Here is a 24913-nt window from a genome sequence, read left to right as displayed (position 1 = left end):
TAACGTTATTTACGCGAGAAAATGAATAAAAGTGTATAATATAAAAAAATGTAATACGAAATTTATACTTAAAGAAGACTATGGCTTAAGATATGTTTAGCTTTCTTAATAAGTAAAATAGAACATTTTGATGATTTATTGGCGTTATTGCGAGTCATAAGGTTGACACCTGTTTGTAAAAGTCACGAGAAGCTGTTTGAAAGTGACGTAGAGGAACGAAGTGGAGGAGAGACGAAGCATCCTGCAGGACGATAAATAAAATCATAAGGATAAGCTATAACGGAGCGAAAGAGCAAGAAAAATGTGGAAGAAGAGACTGGCGTAGAAAAAAGCCTTCGTGGAAAGAAGCAACCGCTTGGTTTTCCTCTCTGAGAGTCTTTAACCGTGCTTATGAAAGAGAAACACACCACCTACTGAAATGAAGACGACCGAGACTGCTCCCGAAGCTTCTAAGAGCTGATTAAAATCTCAGCGTGCTGATTTAAGAGATCGAATTAAGTTTAACCGCTTCAATTCCCAAGTGATAAGGCTGGTTTTATTGGCGCACAATTGGTGAACCTGGCGCTAAATTAAAGTAAGTATTTCGAACGGTAGTTCGGGTCTTCGCTCGGAAAATGGAGCTTTCACGTTAGTTTTTACGACGTTACATTACTCTGTAAATCAATGTAAACGTCATTATTCTTACAACGTTAAGGACGATGTTGTCACAGAGTGGAGAATTTAAATAATTGCCCTTGAACGATATTATGGCCGTTACTTTGAAAGATTTAACGAAGTTTTAACTTTACGATAAAAACGTTTTTATGACGATAGAAAAGTTTATAACTAATTCATATAAATGTCGTTTGCGATAATATAAATCTCGAGAAAATTGATATATTAAATGAATAATAATATCGCATATCGTAAAACTGGAAGAGCTATGTTTAAATTAGTTCTTTGAAATTGTTAAATTACTTTCGTGATGGTTATAATAAAATGAGTCGTTGTTCCATCGATATATTTTAATATACTTCATGCGCATGACACAAATGCGGAATGACACAAATGCGGAATGACACAAAATGACGTTCCGGAGACGAGAGAGATGAGAGATGAGATATTGAATGTGAGAAAATACGAAATTGAGACCAGTTGCGGTAGAAAGTCACTTTTTAGTCACATTGAATTCGCTGCGTTATTAGCAGCCTTTTAAATCCCGAGTAAATCCACGCATGGATGCGGCAGGCGCGTATTTTTACGAGAGCGAATTACATTGCCTGCATATGCGCATACTATATGTTCTCTCTGTGACGAATTTATACACGAGGGTATGCGGGTATAAACCTTTTCTCGCTCGCGGATCCGAAAAATTGTGTCCCGTTTTATCGGTGCCGTGTAATCATCAGCTAACAAACTGATTGAGTTTGTTGGACTTCGTGTAGCGAAAAACAATATTTTCATTCTGTTTGCTTCGTCATATCTTTCACATAGTAAAAATGAATAACATCGATAAATTATTAAAGACCATTGGTCGTAAAAATAAAGATAAAGATAAAACAAGGATTTTTCTCAAAAATTTTTCATCCTTTCGCTAATGTTCCTATTTTGCAGAAGACACGTTCTTTTAACCGTTCGATTAGTCGTACCCTTATCTTGAGGGAGATCGGTGCAAAAACTACCCCGTCGTACAGTGTGAGTCCGTTCGCTTCGACACCAAAGCGATCCTTAATGGGGGATGGAAGAGTATCGCATGTTCAGAAAAGTTGGATCTTCTTCCGAGAGGTTTCACTTCGCAAAAAAGTGACACTAGCAGGAATGAGGTGATCGTATAATCGAAAATATATGAACAGGATAGAAGGTGATGTAACTGCGGTAGCAAGCTTTCGACCCCTATGGGATATGTCGAGCATGGAATTAGGCACTTTTCCAAAAAACTACTCGATCCGATCGGCTGTGCCAGTTTAGAAACGGCAGCTAATTACCACGGCATTCTCGCACTTTTCTCTTTTTCTCTCTTTTCTTCTACTTTTCGTTTATTTCTATGTATATTTCATTCCTCTTTTCGCGCGCCTATCTCTTTCGTTCTTTTCGCTAAATTTTCTACTCTCTGCCTCTTTCTTTCCTTTTCTTCGAATCGCTCTCAATCTCGTTTCGCGTTTTCAAACTTTAGAATTTGCTTCTACCGATTTGCGAATCCAATATGTGGCTCTTTGTATACCGCGTAATTGATACCGACTATTTGAAAATGTATTGCTTTTCAGTCGCAAATCTATCGTCAGCGCGAAAATAAATACGAAAGATGGTGGCGTTTCGTCATCAGGAGCATTTTCGGAGTATTTAACGAGATAATTAAATTTCTTTTATAAAATCCTGCCATGTGAATAAAGCTGTGAATTTAACAAAGAACCCGCAACCAAAAGTAAGCAAATCGTAATAATAAACAAGTGTAATTTGTAAACATTACTGCTATTTCACCGCCGTGCAATGGCACAGACAATACATTACTACAATTGCGAAAATAAAAGTGATCATAGCCGCTTCTCTATTCTATTTTCTTAGCAATGACGATTGTTAATTGTTACAAAAAGAAACAAATGAATTAAAGTACGGTCGAGAAGATTCAGTTTACGGAAAACAAATAACAATTGCCAGGCTGAGGCAAAATACGGATTTTACGGATACGTAAGTAATTGCTGCCGTAACTGAATGATAACGATTTGCCATGCCAATTGTCTTTTGCATCTTATCTCTCTATGTATCATGCAAAAACACGCAATACCGTAATGAATACGCGTAGCAAACAAGAGACCTCTCGCGAATCTTCAATAATGCAAACTACGCAATCCAATTATCAAGTACCAATAAACATTTTATTCGTTCTTGTTATACCTATGTTATTAGTAAGCTCGGCTTTTCTGGAAGCAATAAACGGGATACTTGAAATATTTTAACGACGCGTATCGATCTACAAATCCGCATCGCCATCGTCCGTTCGAGTTGAGTCAACCAACCAAGGAAATTGATTGATCTTCCGTCGAAGATCTTGAACTTGTAAGGACAATCCCGGCAGGATCGGAAGATTAATCAATTTCCTTGGTTGGTTGACTCAACTCGAACGAACTGGCGATGCGAATTTGTAGATCGATACGCGGCGGATATTGTACGGCTATCTAATATACCGACAGATCACGGAGCACTTTGTTCCGCTAGCTTTTTTGCTGCCAACGGAAAGCACTCTCCATTTACACTGTAAAAGCTTCGCGCAACTGAGGAACCGAGTAAAGCGAATCGAGAGACGTGGAAACAAATCGAGACGATTCGAGACGAGTATACGGAGGTACGCCAATGGTATGTACGTAAATCGTCTACGGAATTTTCTCGGTGGAATCAAAAGCTCCGCCCGGCGTTCGCGTGTACGACATAAATAATGCGGCTGCAATAGCAATTATTTCCTGACGTCGTAATTAACTGTTGAATTACTCTGATTAAATACGGGCAAGGCGAGTTGCAACGTCGGTGTGTATATGTGTATTCGGAAAACGCCGTTCATCGCACACCACGATATTCCCGATACAACATTTTCTATCTCGGTGTTTATCACACATCACACCCCTCCCCCCCCCCTCAGTGCTCCGAATTCCGGAAAATCTCTCGCTTATTTCCGAGTGCGATATCGCGACGCGCTTTCCTCCGCATAGCTGGTTTCCGTCGCGGAAACAATATCAACCCGACGTCATATTTCATTTGTGAAACGCGCGGATAAGGCCGGCGTAAAGCTTCGCGATCGATAGCGTCGTAAAGGATCTATCATAATCAGTTGCGGAATCTCGATCTCCGTCGATTTGATTCGACACGGTTCGGTTCCCCGATTCTGCCTGATGCTACTCTGTATCGACACGAGATACGCGCTTTGATTCTCTATCCCGAGCTTCTCCGGTGTAGAAACACACCCCGGTTGCATCGGCGAGATGCGGAAACGTGGAATTCAAGGAGGACGAGTCGGGTATTCCGATCACGTGTCGGACAACCGACGGGACGCGTTTCTATCCAGCCGCGTCGAAGCGTTCCCTCTCAATTCCGTTCTCACATCGAGAGGAGAGCCTTCTCGAACTTCGCACTCTCGAACATCTCCCAGAAGAGACGTCTCTCTTTGCGTCTTGTCTTCAAGTCGATTCTCGCCCCGGCGCGTTTCGCTTCGATCAGCCAGCCCGATTCGCGCCCAAGATTTCGCGCACGATGGAGGATATCCTTCGCGCGCTTCAAAGGAACGGCACGTGGTCAGAGACGCGCTTTGTACCGTCAGAAGTTGAAAGCTGAAACATCTGTGGAATTTCCTATTGTGCATAGAGAATTTTGCGCCAAAAGAGTGCTGGCACTCCGATATTGCGAGTATTTTCCCCGTCGGAACATTGTCAAATGTACTGTTTACATTCCTGGCTTGCAAATTTTGAGAATATCCAGTTCCTCGGATTTGAAAAAAAAAAGCTTATATTTTACTACAATAGTCTGAAATGACTAAATAAACTTCGTCGGAGTCTATGTACAATAGAACACGCAATTACCAGAAACTTGCTCGTCGGAAGTTACAGTTACAGTAAAACAAGAGGGATCAGAAGTTAAGTCAAATAAAGAGCTTCTCGAGAGTAACTGATGACCTCGGGTATCAATATAACGGATTTTGAAACTAACGACCTCTAAATCAGACAATACGTCTGTGTCTGAGACACGCCTAGCACGACCGTGCGCGGGCGTGTTAGATTTCGCGTAAAATAAATAACTCAGCAGTTTTTACGAGCCGGCTGTCGGCCATTAGAAGAGAGCTTCGAAGCTTCCGGCGCCGTGTTTCCGGACCATCGTGGAATATCAGGCGGTCGATCTTAACCTTAATTACAAGTCATTGTCCCGGGGAGCGCCGTGGGAGTCCGAGTTTCAAGAAACTTGCTTGATCGTCTTGCAGCTGCGAGCACGCGTCGTTCGGTCGCAAGGTTACCCGAGTGTACGAAGAGAGCTGCCTCTTGAGTTGCTCGGGCTTAATGGAACTTCTACTTGGATGCTACAACGCTACCTTCCTATCTTCCAATTGATTCCACTCACGCGCCGCTCCGAGGTAGCTCTAATTATCCGAGGAGGAAAGAATCGATTTCTGCCTATCGTTCATTCTTACCGCCTCACGGTTTTATCGCGCGCTTTCAATCACTTGGGAATTCGTGTGATTTTATTATCGAAGTCGGTCGAGGAATGTCAGTATGCTCCAAGATTCTATCGATCGTATAATTGAGTTACGGAGCGGGAACTGGAAATGGTAGCAGAAATAACCACATGTCATGCCTGATCACGCGAAAATAATCCTGAAGATTATAATTATGATAGAAAATAGATAATAATCAATAGTAATAAAGCAAACGAAAAAGAGAGAAAGAGAGACAGCGATAGAGAAAGAGAGTCGATATCTGTACACGGAGAAAAATAAAGTTAATAACGTTCTAATTAGAAAGATAGTCCTGTTAATATTCATGTTTATATTAATTTAATATATTTACTTTACACTGTTATTAAATTAATAATATTATTATCAATTCAAAGTTTCATACTGTTGATAGGTGATTCTTTCTTCATGTAACCTACAAAATATTACTATAAATATTTACTTTTTAATTGAGTAACTTTTAACTGACTAAAAAAATAAGCACCGCGCTTTATATATAATTTCTGTTTACAATTTTAATTATGTAGCAATATAATTGCAATACTCATACAAATTTAAATTAATTTTTTGCCCGCAGGGACGTTACAAGATGTATGAATATGAATTGTATGAATATGTTTTTGCAAAATAAAAATGCAAAATAAAAATAAGATAAAATACGATTCTGGACAACGAATTGGCTACTTTTTCCATGCTCCTTTATAAATTTAAAATTTCGGGTACAATCGTCTGCAATTATCCGTAGAGAGCAAATCGACGGTGTGTCCTAATGACAAAAAAAGATAAAAGGATTCGCATTGTGAGAGTTATAGCTGAGCCGCTTTGGGAACTTCCAGTTGATTCCACTCACGTGCTACTCCATAGTGACTTATAAAGACGTTTATATCCACTGGAGAGGGAAAAAAAAAGGAAGGGTTTTTAACGTTAAAACGCTTTGTATCCTCTCCGTTCCAGCTATATTTGTTTAGAAATTCTGGAAAGCGGAAAATTTTTCCGACACTTTAAATTATAGATGAATTCGCAGGTTAGGAGCAACGAGAAACAAAGTGATACACATTCCCTTTTTAAAAGAGCAGCCGCAGAGAGGATTACGAGATTCAGCGGCTTAATATTGCTTAATCTTTTTGCGCTTTCTGTTATCAAAGCATGAAAACGCTTGCGAGTGCATGTCGCGTGCGTTACACGATGAAGAGTTTCCGCTGCGCCGACCACCACCACGCCGGGCGTTACCATTGCGCGCCTAATGGAACCCGAGCTTGGCGTTAGCGCGGCCTCATCGTTTCCCTCCCAATCGATTTTACTCACGCGCTCACATCCGGAACAGATTGCACGCTCCTCTGTATCTAGGCGCAATGAAAAACGGTCGTTGTTTTCGGTTCATCATCGCACCTGCGCTTTTATCTCGCAGGTCGTGCGCGCGTCCGTCCGTCCGCAACGACGTCCATAACTCTCGTGCCCGAAGACGAACGCGCTTCTGATATTTTCTTCATTTTTGTTGGCTCACCGATGAAAACCGTCTACATTCGGGAAATGCCGCGGAGCTGGAACGAGCAAAAAAGGCAGCGAGGGAACACTTCTCGGAATCATTGTCCTAGTTTTTACGCCGATAAAAACGATATATTCTTCATCCAATTTCCGTGATCTATATTCCCGCGACTTTTAAGTATTCGAAGTTTAATGCATGTTAATACAAAAAAAAAAAATGGTAATACAAAAGAAAATATCGTCAAAATGTGATGTATGAAATAATTGGATATTATTATACATATGTATACATATAATCTCTCTCTTTCTTTTATATTCTCTGCTCAATTATTCCTTATATATCTTTTTAAAAATAGATTTAATATATGTATTATAAAAATATTCTTATTATTTTTTTCTAATTAACGTCAATAATAATAAATAATAAAACGTCAATAATAATAATAAATAAGAAATATTTAATGGATACGATGCGGAGCAGCGGAATTATGATTGTGATGCAACTTGATGGATAATATGATATAAATATAAATTTCAAATTATGCTCGAAAATATCATAATCACTTTAAAATTAATTATATATATGCGCACAGCAAATCATATTCGTTTCGTAAAAATAGATATTTAAAATAATTATGTCATTTTCAAGAAAATATTAAATTTTCATTAATATTTTAATATTTTAAAAAAATAATTACATATTACGCGTATCAAACTTATTCGTGTTCTGCAAATAAATATTTAACAAATTATTTCATAATTTCATAATTTCGTAAGGAAGTATTCAATTATTTCAAAATTATTATTTAAATATCTAAAAAAGTTATTATCACATGTTATGTATATTCGATTTTATTTATGTCTTACAAATAGACATTTAACAAGGTAATTATGTCATTTCCAAGAAATTATTCAACTATCTCAAAATTAATATTAAATGTCATAGGAAATAATTATCTATATTATGCATAATCTTATTTTCATAACTTGCAAATTAGAATTAAAAAAAAATAATTATATAACTTTCAAAAAAATATAATATCAATAATTTTAAAATTAATATTTAAATATTTAAAAAATAATTACACATATCAAAGTTTATTTATATTTTGCAAACAAATATTTAAATCTGTAAAATATATAGTTATACATTTTATATGTATCAAATCTTATTCGATGCAAATAAGTGTTGACAATAATTACAAACATAATTATCTAATTTATGAAAAAATATCTTTTAAAATAAATGCATTTAAAACTTTGCGGCTAGCCTTTTCTCTAATTCTTGCGTAAAGTATTCAAATATATAAATAGAAATTATTAAAATCGCAAATAATAAATAATAAATAAGTACTAAATTACCTGAGACTTGCTCCGTCGTCTCATGCATTGCAGACTTCTTCATCCTCTCAGATTAAATTCCCTCGTTGCTGCTTCCTTGTAATCACTCGACACCCGTGAAAATAAGGTTAATTACGCGCGCGCACTAATCAGTAGTATACGACGATCGCGTATTTTTCACAGCACTTTCTACTTCATCGTACGATGTGCACTTCATCATTTACTGAAAAAACTAATATGCAAAAAGAATATTCGCACCAATTAAAACGCGGAGTTTTGCCATTTAAATGTGTCACGACGCCTCGCAATTCGCAATCAAGACGCCTTCACGGCATTACGTTAATAATTAAAAAATTCGAAGATGATATTGCCAACTTCGTTTCGATAGTCGATAGTCGATAAAGCGCCATTGATAAAATTCAATTAAAAGGTAATCGAGAGACATGATAATAGACTACTTTAAAATGTACAAGTTAAATTTTCGCGTTATATATTCCCAACGGCGAGATCTCGCGAAATGGATACCATTAATAAAGACTCGATGTGTCAAAGCTTTTCGTAATCCGCGTCGCAGATTCGACAAAAAGATACATATGTATATTGCTTGGCCAAAATTACATTAGCGACAACAGACGTTTCATTAAACTAGTCGAAAAACATCGAAAAACATAAGCAACAAAACTGGAACAGTAAACAAATTAACCATAGTCAAAGATTTTTAAATGATAATTTCATTTTTTAGGTAATTCTCAATGTAATTGGCCGATTTATTTATTTTGCTTACATTTTCCTATGTCACTGATTTTGTTTTAATCCGATAAAAAATTTTCCACGTGTAATTCTATATAGATAATATAGATATTTATACATAATCATAAAATATATCCATATATAAAAATATATAACTCTATATGAAGTACATTAAGCGACGACAGCGACGTCGCTTATATACGTAATTACATATAAATGTATTAATATATTATTATGTATAATCACATGTAATTATATATTTTTATATACATATTTTATAAATAATTATTATGGAAAATATTTTATCGAATTGTCGAAAACGCGTTTCGAAAAGTAAGTAGCACACACGACGCGTCCGCCTGGCTCGAATTGCGGCTTACGAATGATACCATAATATCGCGCTGGCTTTGAAACGCGATGTGGTTTGTTTATGTTTGGTATGATATAGCGCGCTTCTTAGTACACCACCGCGACTTACTCGCATGATTGAACACATACGCAACACACACAGGCGCGCGCAAGTCAGTCGCCTTCGGGCCGTTGTGTGGGTGGGACGTGTTTTGTCCCTACAGTAATTTTTGTATTGCGTCATCACGCATTTTATTATCTTCGCTCACACAATTTTCTTTTTGATTAATTATTTTTCGCATTGAATCGTGGCCTGTGTTGGCGCCGTTTGGAAATCGCGGCCATTTATCAGGCGTATCATCACAGGCGCGCGCACAAAGGTAATCCGGGCGACCGTGGCAGAGGAGCGCTATCATTCGTGCGTCGCGATTCGCGCGAGCCGGCAGACGAAGCGTTCCGTGCTCTCTATCACCCTTCGAGATGCGATCGCGACGAGTATCGTACAAGCACGACTACTCTATACGGACAATTAGAGACTGCCGGTAATGCGTATGCGGCACCCCACAAGAGTATCGTCGTCGAGGTAAACGTATCTCTAGCGTCGTTGAAGATATAACGCTCGCTAACGAACTTTCGAGAGAATTATGCCTCCATATTGGTTTGGGTCAACTCGCAATAAAGGAGGCCTGTTCTTTTTAGCTGAACTGGCTGCAGTAGTTCAGAGTTTATCTTCTTCCAGTAAGAAAGAAAGATAAACTGTGAATTAGTATAATCAAAGTTCAGCCAAAAAGAACAGGCCTATAAAGAGGAAAAGGAGCATGGACATATCCAGGATTTTTTTTCGGGGAGGGGTCTTTATCAATTCTGTTAACACATAAGCGGCCATTTTTTGCGTTAATGAATTGCTTTTTTGGATATTTTAAAACTTAGAATATTTTCTCGTTTCTGATTTTGAATAAGAAAATTGATTAGGTTTTGTAAATCATAACTTTTATTTTTTCATCCCTTTTTTTCGAAAATTTTCTTTATGCATTGGACATCAAAATTTTAATTAACGGAAATTCCAGAAATTATTTATGTGGTCGTAAACGGAGAAAAAAATGTTGTATAATAAAAAATTTACTCAGAATCAAAAGCAAAGTTATATTTTATAATTAAAAATGAAAAAAATGAATGAAAAGTTCGAGAAGAGAGATTTAAACTTCTAGCCCATGGGAAGGAAAAAGCAAGAATAATTAACTACTAAACTCATAAATGCATCAAGTAAATATATTGACAAGATATTTCGCGGCGAAAATCAAGTTGATGTAGAAAACAGCTATTATAAATTATCGTTTTATTTTGATATTAACGCGCGGAAATTGTTTCTTTGATGATGATTGAATTTGAATATATTTCGTGTACGCTTTTTCGCCGATTTATAATTGAACGTAATTTACCAAACGCGAATTATCAAATGAAAACCATGGAGTAATATGAACGCGTTGGATCGAGTGTTTCGGAAAATCTGCAACATTTATGATCCCTCATTAATGTAATATGTATTTCGCGAGATTCATCTTTTGGGAATACATCGCGCGCTAATTTCGTTTACACACATTTTAGAATAGTTTCACCTCTTGACGAACTATTAATCTGATTTTGTTCATCGTTATAAATTTACATTCGTATCAGACTACGCATTGAAGCTTGAAATTGTATGAAACTTGGCCAATTGAAAAAAGTAAAATTTATTTCTTTTTGTCAAGCCTTGTGTCCACGATACTAAAAATCGATCCGAGATCTCGAAAGAAAATTGATCAATTGCATTTGAATAATTTGGCCAATTAACCAATGCGATTCAATTCTCTTTCAGTCCGAGATGTCGGACCGATTTCTGGCATCGCAAACACATAGCTTTAGACAAATTTCATGTAATTTCATGCAATCTTCAATGCGTCTGATATCGACTTTATGGATTGCGCGAAGTTGGCAACATCCGAATTTTTTGGTCACTAACATAATGTTGGCGGACAATAGAATGGTCCGATTCCAAGTTTCCAAGTGGCGTCGTGACGAAGGAGCAAGTACCATCGTAATAAATTCTGCGCTTTAAACTTTCGGTCGTTCTTTTCTCGCGTTATATTGTCTTCCGCCTGTAAGGTGATAAAGTGCGCGTCGCGCGCGATTAATGTTTGTGCTAAGTACGCGATCGTAGCATTCCGCTGATTGGTGCGCGCGTGTAATTAACTTTATTTTCGCGAGTGCGACGAACATAACCTGAGAGGAGGAACAGGCCTGGGAGGCATCAGACATCGACGGAGCAACCCTGGGGTGAGTGTAATTTCTTATTTATTTATTATTTGACATTAGTATTTTATCTTTATTTGAACTGTTTATGTAAGAAACAGAGGAAAACTTGTATTTGTTGAAATTTCAAAAGTATCTGTAATATTTTTGTTTTAAATTATTTTATTAAGCGTTTATTTGCGTGTGTATTTTATATACAAATAAAATTTCAAAAAACAATGAAACAATTTGAAAAATTAAAAAATTTTTTTTAGATATATTTAAATATTATAATTTTAATTAAGTTTCTATAGAAATTAATATAATTGTCTTTAAATATTTATTTAAAAAGTATGCATAAGATTTAATATATGTAATTAGATATTTGAGATAGTTAAAAGAATTAATTTTCAGACAATTTAATATTTTTTTTACAAATTATTTATTTTAAATATCTATTTGCAAAATACAAAGATGCGTACAATATACATAATTATTTTTTAGTTTATTATTTTATTAAATATTTATTTGTGAAATATGAATAATTTTTTAATATATATATTATCGCGAAAAAGATACATAGTTATTTTTAAAAAAATTCTGTAAATAGCGATGTGAAAGTATCTATTTTTTATAAAAAAACAATTACATACTTTTTTTACACTAATCAATTTTATTATTCTGTATATAAAAATGTTAGAATACAGTTATTAAAAAATAAATAGTTTTTACAATATTTTATATCAGAATATGCCAGAATAAATATAAAATATCTTGTACACTATTTTTGATAACGATATTTTAATATTTTTATATTCAGAATAACTAAAATAAAGGAATCATTTCAGAATAATTAAAGGAATCATATTACGCAATAACAAATATATGATTTAATTTAAAAAAATGAGGATCGTAAAAAAGTATTGAAAGTAATGTATATATAAAATTGTAAGTAATATATATATATATAAAATTATCTTTTGAAATGTTTAAATGCGATTGCGATAAATGGATATTTTCTTAGAAATTAAATAATTATTAAATAATTATTTGAGATAATTAAGATTTGATGCATGCAATGTTTAATTATTTTCTTAGATATTTAAATATTTTTTTTGACAATGGTATAACTTTAATTTTATTTTTATATGTTACAGATCGACGTAGTTACAACTCCACTGCTGCGCATCGTATCGGTGAGTCATATTATCTTTTATCTGAAATTATACAATTCGAAGTTCACTATCGAAGTTAATTAAAGAGAAGTAGGAATAATTTGATAGCATACTTACGTTAAATCCATCGTAAAAAAAGATGGCAATAGCAGGAAATAACAGGATAGAATAGAAACTTTCTTTGTAATATATGTACATGCATACGTAATACGCATTGTCCTACATGTCATATCTCCATCGATATATTTTTTTCGCTTGGTAACTTTACTTTGAATATTTGCGGTGGCTTAAAAATCTGTAAGATTTAAATCGCGAAAATTCAAGGAAGGAAGACTAGATCGTTTTATGACCGTAAGAACTATGACAATGACACTAAGGCGTCTTCACATCTTTTTGCTCGTTTCGTTCTCTGCAGCTTTTTTATTTCAATCTCTTATTCGCCATCGCAAGCAGGCGAATTTTGTTCCTTTTAGTTCCTTCGACTATCGGTGGTGTATTCATCTTCCAACTAGCTTCTTCTCATTCTTTTCTTTTTTTCTATCTTGTCGCTACAGATATGTTAATTACGCCGACCTCGCCGTTATTCTCGCCGGAATTAATATCGCTCATGATTCTATATAATGTATCACGACTACATAAAAGCCTCATATAATTGTGGTCCTTCTTTCTGATTATTCAATGTAAAGAATATATAAGGAAGCGCGTTAATGATTTCCATAGTATTCATTATTATTTCGATATTTTGCGGTCATTATTATTTTGAAGATTTTTATTTTTATCCCAATAGACATTGTAGCTTCAATTTCAGTTAGCGACAAGTGATATCAATACACGGTTACGTATTCATTTTTTATATTTGATATTTTTATTCTGGTAATTTATTAATAAACATAATCTATTATTTCTTTAACATTTATCACATTTTACAAAAGACTTACAAAAAATATGTATTACATAATGTTTTTATGATATTTTAAATATTATTAAATGTAAGAAACAATGTAATAAATGTAAGATACAATAATTCTCAAAGTATTATATCGTAAAATTAGTTCTTTTAAATTAATAGTAGTGTATTCGCATAATCGTGAAGATATAATATATTAATGCAAGTTTTAATCTGTTTAATACTTCACTCAGTAGTTACACAGTTTACTTAATTAAAGCAAAACTTGCGGGACTTTCATTGTCTACAACACAGAAGACAGCAGAGAAATAAATTAATAATTTCACTATCATTATAAGAAATTCATATTATTTTCGAGACTCACATTTCATAATTCATACTTAATATGCTATATGATTAGTTTAACAATATTCTATCTTTTTTTTAAATAACAAATAATTTGAACAGCCGTTACATTTTACGACACGGAAAATGCTTGTTCGACAGTTAAACTCTAGTTCTCTAATCCTCTTATGCTTATCTGCCTAATGGATATCATCACGAGGAGAAATAATGCGCCGCATAAGTATACATCTAAATCATTACACCCTTCTTTTCCGCGTCATCGTCTTCAGCCTTAACGGCCACTTAGCATTACGTGTGCTTCTAACGAGAAGTTGGAATTTCGCAGCGTGAATCCGGGGAATTTGGGAGAACACGAAGTAGAATAGGTCGACGTCTAGAAGGGCGACGACAACGATGTCGAGAGCTCTCCTCTGCTCTTTCTTTTCCGCCCGTTACTCCTCCTCCGTCCCTCCCCTCTCTTTCCTCTTCTTTTCCACCTTCTCTTTGCATTTTCTTTCAGTCCGTTTTCTTTCCAGCCTCTTTCACCTCCGATTCTCTTCGTCTTTCGTTTTTCGTCACCGGCGCTACTCGCTTCACCCTGCGATGGTTCGTAACGGATAATAAGCTCTTCTCGAGGTCGTCCGACTTTCCGCGAGCGTGCTTGTAGCAGAAATAAGACGCGACTTCTTCGTACCATGGGGCAATTGCTTTTACTTCTAGCCTCCCCCGAGAATTCCACGAGTCTCTCTTCATGGCTCTATGCCAGCCTGTGTGAGCGGGCTCAAGCTGGAGGAATATGTATTCGTCTTGCACGTACATAGCTGTGAACTCGCGTGCTGCCATGTAGATGTAACGATAAACGAAGTAAATGAAATCCCATCATTGAAGTTAGATTTAAAACACGAAAATATCGAATTCTGTTTCTGCCAGAACTTTTATTTACTGAATATTGTTTGTTACCATTTTAAAATTTTCGATAATTGTAAAGAAATATGTTATGCGTATATATTATGTAAGATAATACTTATACAAATTTGGAATTAATAATATCTAATTTTCTATTATAAAAAATCAGTTATAACTTAAAAGCGAAATAAAATAAAGATAAAAAAATAGAACTTATCGATATCATAGTTTTCTTAAATTTTTTATTTTGCGTGATGAAAAATAGCGAACATTTATTTTTTACATAATTTATAATTTTTATTTATATGCAAATTGTTTTTTGCGAATATAAAAAATTGCCCGGTGTGTGCCAATTCCCCTTTTCGCTGCTCTTTCACGCGATTTCTTATGTATATGTTTATGGCGGTTACAAATCGAGAGTCGACGTTATCTCCGACAAAAGGGAACCACCTCGATATCAAGATTCTCGAGATTGCGTCTTGCATTAGTTTAGCCATTTTTCGGGACGTTTCAGATTTGCGATTCAAGTCGAACTGTCTTATATAACGACGTTACGTGACAATCTTATGACAATACTGCTGTCTCTAAGGACGTGCTCGCGACATTCGTATGAACTTTGAACTTCCTTTAGTGCAACGATGTCTGGGCATAACCCGAGATCGATCGTCGAAAGAGCGCCGACCCAATTCGCTTCGTCGACGCTCCCTTATGACGAAAGCAGCTACCGGACGTCGTCTTGGGAAATGGGCCTCTTTCGTGAGACGAGATATTTTTGCGGTCGATTCTTATTCCGGCGCACGAGTAGATAGGATATAGCATGCCCGGTACGGTACCGTATTTTCTCTCGTTCCCGATCTATTTCGATGGTCTCTGTTAAAAAACCCGTTTTATTGCGGAAAAAGTCATATATTTATGTCGATATAGATCGTTCCGTGGTAGAGTAACAATGCAGTTATCACGCTTATCACTCGATAGAACGGGAAAAGTGCTTCAAAAAAGACGATGATAGACGCGAACCATCACGACTGACATTCGCTCAATCGATTTTTATAATAATGCATATTTGATCGAAAGGTATAAGATCGATATTTGTCACGTAGATACCCAAAACTCTAAAAGCGAAAAATGTTTAAATATAATAAAATAAAAGAATGAAATCTAAAATAAATTAATAAAATCTTGCAATTTTATTAATTTACTGTTAACCAAATAATTATTGATTAATTGATTTTATATTACTGGGTTTGCATTTTGTATCGAATTTTTATTCGCATCGCACGATGAATAATTTAAGACGAGGAAACATGATGAAGGCAATGATTTCTGGATTATAGTATATATAAAATTATTATTGTTGTACGAGATACTATCAGTACAACATCTACATATCAGTATACTTGTTGTTCGATCCTGAAATGCGCGTACTTTTTTTTAGAAGAACAGCCAACGATAGCCAACATTTGACTCGTTGAATATTTCCGTCACGTACACCGCGAATAACACGTCCGACACTGTCCAAGAAATGAAAACCATAAATTCTTGGAATCTCCATTTTTAGCCGTGTAGATGGTGGCTTCGTCAAAATCGAATCAGCTGCCTAGTTTTATATGCATATGATGATACGCGTCTTCGACATCTTTCATTATAAAATATATTTTCAAATATATTTTCTGCATTCACTTGCTCGTAAGATGCTTTAAATGCAAATTCAGAAAATACTCAAATTTAATGCTCCTTATCATAAGATTATACTTCCTATAATGTCATATTAATAGTTCCATTCTATAATTTTCGCATTTATTGCACAGATTCTTTGTTATCATAGTAAATAACAAATATATATACATTATAATAATTACAATTTCTGTTAATGTTCTGTTAATTTACGTAAATATATGCAGATATACATAAATGTATATAAACTAAATACAATGAAAATTAACTAAGAATTCTATTTATTTGTTATTTATACATTTGTTATTTATACTAGAGGCAAAAATTATATATCTACGACATTATATTTATTTTTTTTCTTTAAATCAGTAGTTTCGAGAATGTTACCTCAAAAAATAGATTTGCAGCGAGACGAAATTGATCGTTCCTGGCAAGCAACATATTATTGCTTGTTGTACATTATTAAACGTCTTGCAATGGAGTAAATTAAGCCGCTGGTAAATCATAGGGTTCGGTTTAAATGCATATTGACGTACAATAAATTTCTAATCGATAGCTTTGTTTCAACAACGTATTCGCGAAGTAAGCAGTAACGTTTTGTTCATGGGCGTGTGTGATAAACGTGTATGCCAAACTGCGTACTCCGGATTTAGTATCGAGTAGCAACAAAATTTATAAGACTACACTGTCGTAATGTATTACGAGGGACGCACGATAAATATGAGGATTAGCTATGATGAGGCTTGGCCGCATGGTAATTTATTATCTCGCAAACGCGCGTGCTCGTGACGTCGACGCGCGTGGTTCCGTATGACAGTTCAAAAACGAAGTGACCATAAAGCGAAATCTTCATTTAATTATCGGCATGTCACCAATCACGTATACACGTGCGCGCGTTTGACAATTTCGATATCTCTGTGTACGTAAATTACAACGTGTCGGAAAATTGAATTACACGTTACGACTATCGAACTCCTTCCTCGTTTTCCTCGCAGAAATTACTGTCGCGCAAGCCGCGACAGTACTACGAATCATGCCCGAAAGTAATCAATATCTTCTGTGCAATTACACATGACTTAATTATTATTTTATCTGTTTTCGTGAATACACAGCCCGTTCTATATTCACGATACAAGTCGCAGTTTCGCAATTCGCCGCGAAAACGATAATGCCATTCGACATCGTCGCACCGACAACGTCAGACTAATCGCCGTGAGCGCGATGAGGTTCGAGCATCTTCTTGAGCATTTCCTCTTATTCCGCGTCTTTTTCAGATGTACGACGTACGACGAGAAATAGGGGTTAGCTCCGCTATTCGTCCGCGTCACGGTAACTCCGTCGGCGTCGCGTCTTGGCTGAGAAGAAAGACAGAGCAGACATCGAGTTGGAATGGGACAACGTTCCCTTTCCAATTTCAAACTATTTCATATTCAGAGCCCGCCCGTATGATATTCAGCAGTCGGGCATTAGCATGTAAAGGGTGTACCAAAGAACGAAAAGTGGCTGGGCGCGAGGGGCAGGGGGGGGGAGGAGGCGAGACGACGGTAGCGATGGTGGTAACTAGCCGTCCGTATTCGTAATAAAATCCTATTAGGACGCGGCTCGAGTCGGCGGCTGTGTGTTTGTGTGTCGCAGATCGGAGACCCCCGACGCGCGTTGACCGTAATCGCGCCGACAAACGATCGGCCGCGCCAAAATGACCTATGACATTTTCGGTTGGAACGGCGAATGAGCGCGGCCTCTCCAGAAAGTCGAGAGCATCTAAAGCTTTTGTCGGCTCATCGGCAACGGGAATGCATCGATCGTTTTCCCGCGCGGTCGACTTTTATTGCCCGTAGATAAAATTTTGTCGTCGAGGTTTCCAGCGGAACGCACAGGCTCATAAATCGATCGTTTATCCTATCGCGTGTTAATTCGGTTATCTATCGTGCCGATTGCGATGCCTCGTATCTGCATCTTTTTTTTCCCCCCCCCCCCTCGACGATAAGCGCGATCGCCGCAATTCTTCGACGGCTGCTTTTAGCCGCTGAAACAAATTGTATTGTTGCAGAAACGTAAGAGGTCAGAAATATATAACGTTACATCATATACATTACGCAAACTTAAAAGCTTCCTCTTTCTTTCTTGAAAAGCTATATTTTTGCTGATGTGGAATATCGTATTGTCATCATCGCGTCTTCTCGATTTACGAACGCGAATGTAGTACATGATACGCTCAACAAACGACGCTATAACCTTGTCATATTAAAAATATTTTATTCGCAGTTTAACGCGGAATTTTTTAGACAGAATGAATGGTACTACAGCTTGCATAATAATTATCGCTCGTTCATTTTCATGGAAATGCGAAATTGATGGTTCTGTTTGATGAGACTGCATATTTCTGTCCCACAGAAATATCCTTATTGGTTCACTGCAAAATGGATTAGGCGTATGCAAATTATACCGATAGCGCATAATAATCATCGTCGAATTAAAATTACGGCAATGTACTCGAAAATGGAATAATAAAAAATATCGATGGGAGAGATATAGGCGAAAGCGGGAGACCAATTAATCAGGCGAGACGAGATGCACTCGGAAATATCGAGCGACGACAAGCGCGTGAAAGAGATTTCGCCTTCTCCGATCTCAAATTGGCGGACAGAATTGACGGCTCGGTTTGATGAGAGCGTGCTGGTGACTTTTACGGACCGTGAAATTTTATCGGTGTACCGAGAATGGAGTACATATCGAGAGTTGTACCGCCAACAATTTTCATCACGGAGCTAAAATTCATCGCGCCGATGAAATATATATTGTCAATCCATTATCTTGCATCCGCGCTTTTGTGAAAATCGAAATGTTATATCAATTGGAAGCTGAATATTAACGTTATTGGAAAATGCTATTTTACAATTAACACAGAAAAATGTTAAAATCGACAAAGTTGCCAATAAATAATTGTATCATATAATCGTAACTAACTTGTGTAAATAATTATTTATAATTTATCATTTCGTAATTAGAAGAAAATCTGGCCTGACAAGTTGCATTTATTTCCTCATATTGAAGCGTAAAATCCGATATTCATTTCTTATTAAATATAATTTTAGCGCCGCTATTTTATTGCGATAATGAATTATTCAATTTATACAATACGCGTTTCCGTGTCATTATCGGTGCGTTGCGAATACCGTGTCTTTTTTCAGAATGCGATTCGGAAATCACTCGTTAGGAGCGCGGAAATTCCAGTCAGTTTTCCACAGAGTTCGACACTCAACGCACAACGGAGCGGAAGCAAATCCATCGTGAAAACTTGGTCCGTGGCGCTGCTCTACATGCTAATATCTGTCCACTGAATATCAAGGCGACATGCTCGAATATTAAATCGCGGAACTCTCAGGACAAACTCGAGCACGATGGGGCTCGCTCGTTCTTCGCGAGATGCTCGGCGATGGAAGGGAGATAGAGAACGATTGAAAGATAGATACCGAGCTGACAGGTCCGAGAGATCTGAGCCCGGACTAACGAACTGCTAGTTTGTATGGCTATGACAGTTAGGTACCACTCACTTAATATGGATGATGCGTATCGAAATACGTGTCTAAATTCTGTATCGTTCTATATCGCGTTGTATGTACTTGCATCATCGTTTTGAGGTCAAATTTGGGGATATCTTGATAATTCGATTAAATTAATATGTTCAATAAATCCGCTTTTAATAAAATGCGGTAACGAACGTATGAACTGTAACATCAATACATATATATGTGATATTTGCATAAATTTGCTCTGGTAAATAAAGCTTGTTGCTTGAAACAAATTAAATCTTTTAATTAGTTGATTTGAATGGATTCTGCAACGATTTTTTTACATGATATATAACAATAATATATTTTATTATGGATAATTGCAAAGCATTATTTTAAATAATATATTTTATTTTTTAACACAATATTAATTTCTTTCGACAATTTCTGTTCTTTGTTTCGCGATTCATTACGAACACGTTGAATCACGTTGTCACCTGCTAAATGAAATTATAAAAAGTTTAGATTGAATTTTTATTGTTAGACGTGGTAACTTTGCACATTGTTAGACGTGAATTAACTTCCATTTACGACGAATTACACGACTGATGAGAACATTACAATTGTTAGAACATTTCTGCCTAGTTAATTTATCTATTTTTTATGCTCTTATGTTGTAATATGTAAATATAGTTATTATATCACGCGCGCGCGCGCGTACGTGTGTGTGTGTGTGTGTGTGTGTGTGTGTGTGTGTGTGTGTGTGTGTGTGTGTGTGTGTGTGTAATATTACATTATGTTATAATATATATACTCTATATATATATATATATATATATATATATATATATATATATAATATATATAATATATGTATAATATATATTATATATAAAATATATATATATATATAAAATTAATTATATATATATATATAATAATTAAATATATATCATTATGTAATCATTTTCTTGGTAATCGGAAGTAAACAGAGCTTTGATGTATGAATAGTAAATTAATATCATTGAGCCGTGAATCGGATATCGATATATTGGGGTGACAATATACTCGTTTTCGATAGATGATAGGTTTAGCGGAGAGGATGTGTACCGACGGATTAACAGAAGCAAACAAACTTGGTTTCTCTCCGCACTATCATGCGCCGTGATAAATTACATCCAGTGTCGGCAGTATTGTTCTACAAACGATCGCTATCTATTGCGTGTAATCCATTCTTGAATGCCTTGCGCACTCGGATATTAATCTCTCGCGAAAGTAGTGATGCAACAAACAACGTTACTCCAAGTAAAAAGTATCGTTTCGCGAAACTTTTGGAAGCAATTTAGGCTACTATGAGCTACATATTTATGATTTTCAAAGGCTTAATTGGAATAATAAAATAATTAAATAATTAAGTAATAATAATAATAAAATAATTAAAATTATCGTGAAACAATATTTTAAACATTCAAATAGAGAATGAAATAACAGCACGATTCTTGTATCATTAAAATGATGAACAGAACTAAAGCTAAAAGCTAAAATTTTGCGCAACAATCTATAATTTCTTCTAAATGGAATAATCTATCGGTTGCCAAAGAGCAAGATTTATGTTCGCATGGAAGATGCTGATGCAGCAACATATAGAATATAGAATGCTTTTGTGCAGTCATAGTTTGCAAAAATATGGGATAGGATAGTCAAAAGAATAGACCGAGAAAGCGTGAAAGGAACGGTATTCGGTCGCGAGAGAAAGATGAATGCTAACGAGAGAGAGTCAGCTGCAGCATGCAGTCGAATAAAAGGGAAGGAAAACAGCGCGGAAATGCAATGTACGCTCGTCGAGTCGAATATGGCGAACGAAGCGGAGAACGAAGTCGCGGAGGCGATGTGTCCTGCCGATGATAATAATATGCATCCTGGAAAATTACATTCTCGTTACTTCGTGGAGCGACTAAATGTCGCACGAGAGATCCGGTTGGAGCTCGAATGCGAAGGCAGAGAAGAAGCTCGGGAGCGGATGCAACCAAGTGGCGGCAGCTGGGAAACGTCAATGTATTTGTGAATGTGCATTTGGCGTAACGATTTTCGTCTTTTACTGCGGGAATGCGAGAAAGAAATCGAAACAGGTCGGGTCTTAAATTCTTGTTCGAAAATAAATGAAAAAAAAAAAGACAAATGTTCCATTAAATTAATTTTTTCTTTATTTGTTATTTTACACTATATTAAAAGATTTTTAATTCGATATATAAAGCCCACGATTATTTATTTAATGTTTCTCAATGTTCAGTTATGATTTCACATATAAATATGTAATATGCTTAATTATATAGACAATATATGAAACGATACTCAAGATCATGAAAAAGGTAGACTTAAGGTGTTTTATTGAGAAATGAAATTCAATTTGCAATACATTTCTTCGTTAAGTATTCTAAAATATGAATTGCAATCATTAAGCATATGTATATTTTTAGTATAACTTTGTGGCTTTATGAAAACCTTATGTGCCTCACGAGATTTTTCCTTCTTATGCTATTCAACGGAGATTGGATCGATAGACAAGATTTTCGCTATTTGACAACAACACTGTAAACATTGTGGTATTCGTTCCGGAAATTCGTGAGTGGAAAATTCGGTCAGCGGATTGAATTTCGTTGCCAAATATGTCAGTAGTCTCGAATAACATTTGGGAACACGTTTACAGGAATTCTATTTAAAAGGAACATGAACGGAATATTCGTTCTTTCGAAATTGTTTGGTCCGTATTAAGAAAATAGCGTTGCGAATAAACTACAAAATTAAGTAGAAGTAAAAAACGGCGAGTTTGTATAAAATGTTAGAAAAGAAATTGGCAAGTCGAGTTCTTATACGCAGACCGTGAACAAATCATGTTAAACATTTGTGCGAAGTCAATCGCATGAACGCTTCCGAATTGCTCGCTAATCTTCAGTTTCTCAAATCGAAAGGAAAACTTTTTCACGCCAACTCGGAATGTGATTCTGTGAATCTCATGAAGACGCGAAAGAGAAGGATTGATTATGTCGGCCTTTGCTAGCGATTTGTATACGCGTGCCGAATGAATCGTAAGCATTAAGAGTCATTACGAATCGGAGAGAGCGTTTTGTGAGTTCGAGTTATGGATGACTCACTTCCAAGTCGCAAAGATTTTGCAGTAACTTCGCAAGTACTCTCTCTCGTTAATCACAGGCGATACTTGTCAATAGGAAGTTTAGGGCAACTAGCGCGTAGTTAGAGCGTAGTTAGAGCATTCTCCGCTTTGTTAATCGATGAGGGGCTTTTAGATAAAACTACGCCGAGATCGTTAAAGAAGTCGTCCTTGAACCAGCAAGTTTTAATCGCGAGTAGATATTCAATTAACAGTGAAGAGAGAGATTGGAGTAAGAGGTATCATCGCGAAAAGTTCTGTCTAATCGTGACAAGCAAGTGACGCGTACCCGAGCGGAAAGTATAATGGATTACTTAAACTAGCGTATCATAGGGTGGGAAACATTTATTTCTCACGTTTTCTTCACACGAATAAAATCAAATTTATAATCGGTCGTTTAAAGTGTAATTGTGAAAAATGGAGATTTATCAACCTTCTCAGAATTTAAAACGCATGAAATGGCTCGCACAAATATTAAAACCGCTTTAAGATTCAAAGTTCTTGAATCGTGCGTAAAGATAATTACGCACCTTTATTCCGGGTCTTGCAAATATAAAATATTCAGGAATATTAATCGGCGGTCGATGATAATAGACGGGAAGAAATCTTTGCGCGTGTGCAAACTTTCCGGAAAGCCGATCGTTGAATTTTTCCGAAATTGAAACATTAATAGAGATCTAAGATATCTGTAATATTCCATTTGTATTATCCGAAATCTTTGCGCGAATATATCACAAATGTTAATAATCATTTAAATTAAAAGATAATTTTAATTGAAAAGCAGGAATACGTAGGAATTTAATCTTCTCGCTGACATTAATTACATTCATGGTGCTTAATTTCTATCACGCTCGTTACATAAATTTCCACCTGTCACCGTTGTTATTGGAAAGAAAGCTATGCAATATGGACTAAGCTCGTTAAAAACAGAACAAAATTTATTTCATAGTAATTATCACGTTATTTCGCATTTTGGATTAATGTGTAGCTCATTTTAATATCATTTCATTTTTACATGTATAATCTAAATGAAATCGTTATTTATATTCTTTCTTTTCTTTTTTTTTGAAAAGTTAAAAAATGATGCTTAAATTATATATTTTTGAAAAAAATAGACGTAAATTCCAGAATCACGCGCATTGTGCGTTTACATTTAGCGGGAACTTAAGTTCACGTTGCGCTCGAACAGAGTTTCCTGTGAGCGATTAATACAAAACGGAGCGTGGAATATTAATTGACATCGAAATGGCAGATTCGCTCGATTTAGCATCGACGAAATTTCACGCTTCCACGGTTCTCACATAGAAACACGGTCCTTCGCTACGATCCTATATCCGCCGCGCTTCGAAACTAACGGCATTAATGGACGTTAAGCGTAATAGAGGGCTAATTATAACGACATACGAGGTTATATTTTTCTGTCGTTCCAGCACCAGTCCGGAGTATAGCGGTTTATACCGAAACCGTGCCATAAACTCCCAATATAATGGCATACCAGGTTCCGAGGCTAAGCGCCGCACCGCGCCGCACCTGTGTACGCACCATGAATACATGCGCGACCATGTGACGTGCGTTACGTGCTTTTACCCTTTTTCTCTCTTTTTTATTTATTTAACAAGCCTCGGCGATTTTTGGTTTCACCTTGCGCCGCCGCCGTATGCGGCTGCCCCGCGCTTTTCCCCATCCCGCATTTTACCCGATTCGCAGCGTCAATAACGCGACGCTTTTGGAAAACTTCCAAGCCCGCCTGGCTGCATACCACTCTCCTGGTTAATTCCAATTTATAGTTTACCGCATAAAACCGTGTAAATATATGCGGGCTCCTTAGTCGCGACGCCCGTGGCACGGACAGGTCTTTTATGGAAA

At 36.2% G+C, this 24913-nt stretch overlaps 1 protein-coding gene and 1 long non-coding RNA gene across 8 annotated transcripts in view; one reads left to right on the top strand and one right to left on the bottom strand.

The window, feature by feature from the left end:
• The window catches only part of LOC105425724 (zwei Ig domain protein zig-8), a 143592-nt gene that overhangs the window by 39937 nt on the left and 78742 nt on the right, over positions 1–24913 (bottom strand). The window contains exon 1 of one of the 7 annotated variants that reach the window (XM_089081242.1): positions 8036–8759. The exons of the other annotated variants lie outside the window; for them this stretch is intronic. The gene's annotated coding sequence lies outside the window, so the exon portion shown is untranslated. Of the gene's footprint in view, positions 1–8035; positions 8760–24913 lie in introns of those variants that run through there. 7 annotated transcript variants of the gene reach the window in all.
• Positions 9303–13753, top strand: LOC148935780 (uncharacterized). Its single transcript, XR_016140238.1, has 3 exons — positions 9303–9695; positions 11132–11425; positions 12538–13753. It is a non-coding gene; the product is annotated as an uncharacterized LOC148935780 (long non-coding RNA).

Source organism: Pogonomyrmex barbatus, unplaced genomic scaffold (assembly GCF_055798465.1).
Source record: "Pogonomyrmex barbatus isolate J1 unplaced genomic scaffold, ASM5579846v1 scaffold4, whole genome shotgun sequence".
Taxonomy (NCBI): domain Eukaryota; kingdom Metazoa; phylum Arthropoda; class Insecta; order Hymenoptera; family Formicidae; genus Pogonomyrmex; species Pogonomyrmex barbatus.
Note: the sequence above shows the minus strand (reverse complement) of the source record. Positions and strands in the feature narration are given on the sequence as shown.